At 36.2% G+C, this 5,137-nt stretch overlaps 1 pseudogene; it reads left to right on the top strand.

Moving 5' to 3' along the window:
* Nucleotides 1–1,233, top strand: LOC148698909 (uncharacterized; annotated as a pseudogene).
* The last annotated feature ends 3,904 nt before the right edge of the window (nt 1,234–5,137 follow it).

Genomic DNA, 5,137 nt, shown 5'->3' with positions numbered 1-5,137 from the left:
ATGGATTACTATGGTGCTGAGGTCGACCCCAGTAATATACAACAACAATTCCCTGGTATTTATTTCAATTCCCTTTTTTGTATTTATTTCATACTTAAAACATTATGCAATTTTTTATATTTACTCATGTATAAATATTAGGAGGACATGCAAATAAAGCCAACCGTAATGTGCGCCAAAACAGAGCAAGAAGAAACCACAATTGTGCTAGAAATTATAATGAGAATCAAGGCATCCTAGGTTGTCAATTACCTGCTCCAACCACATGCCCATACTGTTATGCACAATTGTTTATTAGAGAAACAATGAATATGTGTTACTTGAAAGGAAGAATTGCTTTACCCCTAATACAGTCTCCACCAGAAATGGTTGCTCTTTTCTCTAACCAAACAAATGAGGGTAGACACTTCATGCAAAATATTCGAGCTTACAATCATGCATTTGCATTCACTTCAATGGGAGTACACGTGGATGAAAGAATAAATATTGGTGGTCGTGGGATTTACACATTTCGTGCTTAAGGTGCATTATATCATAAGATTGGTGGACTTTAACCAAATGAAGGGAACAATCCGCGATTTTTACAAGCTTATATATATGACATTGAACATGAAGTTGAAAACCGAATGTGTGAAAGTGAAGTTTTAGATAGACGTGTGGTTGAAAAGATACAACAGATGTTGAACAACCATAATCCTTTTGTTCATATATTGCGAAGTCTTGGACAACGCCAAGATTTGCCAAATTGTAAGTTGATCCTAAAAGAATAACCAATAGATCGGCGTCAATATAGTTTACCGTCAACATCGCAAGTTGCGGCAATTATAATAAATAGAGATAATGCCATAATTGCAAATGGAAGAGGTATTGTGGTGGAGACAATTAGTGGAAGACTTTCTCACATCCGAGACTATGTCGGATTTTATGATCCGTTACAATATCCACTATTGCTACCTTACGGTAAATATGGTTGGGATGTTAATAGTCGTGAAGATGGTGGAAGAGTAATAACATGTTGCGACTATTATGCTTATATGTTGCAGGTTTGTACCGATAACATAATTTACTTCCTATCAGTAGATGAATGATGATTCTCATATTAAAAGCAATATATGAAATTTGCTTTTGCAGATACGCCTTAATGGATCATTACTTTTGCTTCGAGGTGGGCGTCTCTTGCAACAATATGTTGTAGATAACTACATTAAAATTGAATCACAAAAACTTAAATGATTGCGTTCTAATCAAGCCACAGTTAGAGCAAATCTCTACAAAGGACTTGAAGACTCTTAAAATGCAGGTCAACACAATGCAGGTATATATATCGTTTAAGTCATCATTATTTAGGAATATAACTTTGTTCAAAGTGTGTACAATATATAGAGCTACTAATTGAAAATAAAAAATTACCAGGTAACATCGGGCATAGAATTATTTTACCATCATCATTTGTTGGAAGCCCACGTGACATGTACCAACGATATCAAGACGCAATGACTTTGGTTCAAAGATTCGGAAAGTCAGATCTTTTTATTACCATGACATGTAACCCAAGTTGGGAAGAAATAAAAAACGAATTACTCGCTGGACAAACACCACAAGATCGTCATGAGTTATTCACTAGATTATTTCGTTCAAAACTTGAGCAACTAAAAGAAGACATCATTGAAAATGGGGTACTGGGCAGTGTTGTTGCTTATGCATACGTTATTAAGTTTCAAAAATGTGGTCTTTCATATGTGCATATGTTGGTGGTGTTAGATGAAAATGATAAGATCAATAACTCAGATTAGTATGATCGAATTGTTAGAGCTGAAATACCAAACAAAGACGTAGAGCCTCAACTTTACAATGTGGTGTTAAAACATATGATTCATGGCCTGTGTGGGATTCATAATCCTCAATCTTCATGTATGAAAAATGGGAGTTGTAAGAGAAAGTATCCCAAACCATTTGCCCCAGTCACTGTTCAAAGGAATGATTTGTATCCAATTTATCAAAGGTGAACAAATCAATTGCCCATCTCACTTGATCGACAAAGAAACATAATGGTTGATAATAGTTGGGTCATTCCATATAATCCATGGTTGCTGTTAAGGCATGATTGTCACGTCAATGTTGAAATTTGTGCAAGCATAAAAAGTGTGAAGTACTTATATAAGTATGTTTACAAAGGCCCATATAAAGTGACAGCCGAAGTGCAATCATACCCTGAATACGATGAAATAAGGTAGTTTCAGGATGCAAGATGTGTTTGCGCACCAGAGCCATTATGGAAGATATTCAAGTTCATTATTAATCGAATTTACCAATTTGTTGAGCGATTGCAAATACATCTTCCTAATATGCACCAAGTTCAGTTTCGTACCGAAGATAGTATAACAAATATTCTACATGATGAGAGTACAAGAAAGTCAATGTTGACTGAATATTTCACACTTAATCATATGGATGCAGAAGCGCGACGGTACTTATACATGGAGATCCCATCACATTACAGATGGATTCAAGCTCAAAGAAAATGGTCGAAAAGAATGAATCGCAACAAGGTTATTGGGCGAATATATGCAGTTTCACCTACTGAAGGCGAAAAATTTTACCTTCGGATTCTTCTTAATCATGTTAGAGGACCAACATCCTTCACACACTTGAGAACAATTAATGGGGTTTTGCATCCAACATATAAACAGGCAGCAGAATAACGTGGTTTGTTAGAAAGAGACGACAATATTCGACAATGTTTGCTAGATGCCTCCACAATTCAGATGTCGTCGGCTTTAAGAAGATTATTTGTCACCATATTGGTATATTGTGCACCAATTAGTGTTCGACCGTTATGGGATGAGTTCTATCCATTCATGATAGAAGATTATGTTTCCACGACTAACATAACTCCCGCGCTTACTACTAACAGACTCTTGCGTGAGTTGAACACACTTTTGGTTCAATTTAATAAGATTATAAATGAGTTTGATTTGCCAGGAATGATAAGAGGAATTGAATCAAGTTCAGGAATGACAAGATGTATTGAAGATGAAATATCCATAGGTATTCCACAACAAGATCTTAATGCAATCGAACGCTTAAATGATGACAAAAAAGTGCGTCTAACACAATAATGAGTGCAGTTGAACGATCGGAGAATGTAACTATTTTTGTGGATGGTCCCGATTGAACTGGAAAAACTTACTTATATCGCGCATTGTTAGCATACTTGAGAAGGTTGGGGCACATAGTATTAGTAACAACATCATTTGGAATAGCAGCTACGATATTGTTTGGTGGAAGGACAACACATTCTAAATTCAAGATACCACTTAATCTCGATACATCATCAATGTGTTCGATCAATAAGCAATCTGATTTAGCAAAGTTAATACAAAAAGCAAAGGCAATTATTTGGGATGAAGCAATAATGACGCATCACCATGCATTTGAAGCACTTGATCGAACGTTCAAAGACTTAACAGATATTGACTTACCATTTGGGAGGAAGATAATGATATTTGAGGGAGACTTTCAACAAGTTTTTCCTGTTATCCTGAAAGGAACCAAGTTCGAATTAATCTAAGCCAGTGTCGTTAAATCATCATTTTGGTCACGCGTAAAGATTTTAAAACTCAAACAAAATATGAGATCCATAAATGATCGTGAATTTTCAGAATTTTTACTTCGTGTTGGTGATGGGAATGAAGATGTTATTATGAATGATATGGTAAAACTACCTGAATGCATGATGACACTATGGGAGAATGAGCATTCCATTAATCAATTAATCGCCAAAATCTTCCTTGAATTAGAGGATCATATAAATGATGCAACCTTGATAGGAGCATATTCATGCGACTTAAATGGCTTGTTCTCGTACATTTACGTTATGTTTCTTTAGTTATTTTAGTCATTTATGCTTCTTTCGTGTGTTTTTAGGTTCATATGGCTAAGGAAGCAAAAAGATGCATTTTGGAGCATTTTGGAGCAAAATCGGACTTGGATTGGATAGCTTATGTTTGGAGCAAAAGGAATGGACGAAATTAAAGACCAAACTATCATAACCACCTATCATCACTTATCATAATCATTCATTTATCACTTAACATATCATTCATTTATCACTTATCATAACCATACACTTATCACTTATCATACTCATAATCATCTACACATTTCAACCATTTAAACACATGCATTTCAACTCACATGCACACCCACCTCTTTCCACCTAATCCACATGCTTTCACAACCTAAAACACATGCACATTCACCCTAAATCAATCACATACACAACCTGCCATCATTTCTCCCCCCTTTGCCGTGCATTGCACATCAACACATTCCAGCTTTTCTCCTTCTCTTTGCAGCCACACTTCCACATGCATTCCCTCTTTTCCTAGCTGTTTTTCCATCATTATTTCAACCTAACATTCACCCACATGCACCCTTTAAACAAACCCAAACATGCAGCCACATATTCCACCATTTGCCGTGCAAAACATCTCCATTTCAGCACACTCCACATGCAATTCCAGCTTTCCAACCTAGCCACATTCACATGCATTCACTCATAATCATTCATCAAACTTGCAGCCACATTTCCACCTATTCCTAGCTGTCATGTTCCCTCTCATTTACCTATAAATAAGCATGCATTGCAGCCACAATTAATTGAATTCCATTCACAACACAACACACAACACCAACACCAACCCTTGCCGTGCATCTCCTTCCATTTCTGTGCAGTTTTTATCCTCCATTGCAGCCACTCCAACCATTCCCCACTCCATTCCACATACACCTAAAGCCCTAAACATCTCCTTAGACCTTGTGCTACAACAACGAGGAAGAGAAGAGTGCCTAAACGTTCATACAATTCAAGTTTGAGTTGTTGGAATGTTTAGGTGTTTCTTTGATTTCAATGTTTAAATTCAATTCTCTTTGTTTTGTACGTATGAGGAATGGAAGAGAAGAGTGCCTAAACGTTCATACAATTCAAGTTTGAGTTGTTGGAATGTTTAGGTGTTTCTTTGATTTCAAAGTTATGAGGAACTAAACCCCCTTTAGCTAGGGGGTGATTCGAAACTATGTTTATATTTGCAATATGAATTGATTAACTTTCGTTGGAATTTCATAAGTTGTGGAT

This window comes from Pyrus communis, chromosome 1 (genome assembly GCF_041283825.1).
Source record: "Pyrus communis isolate YQ-2024b chromosome 1, ASM4128382v1, whole genome shotgun sequence".
In the NCBI taxonomy this organism is placed as follows: Eukaryota; Viridiplantae; Streptophyta; class Magnoliopsida; order Rosales; family Rosaceae; genus Pyrus; species Pyrus communis.
Note: the sequence above shows the minus strand (reverse complement) of the source record. Positions and strands in the feature narration are given on the sequence as shown.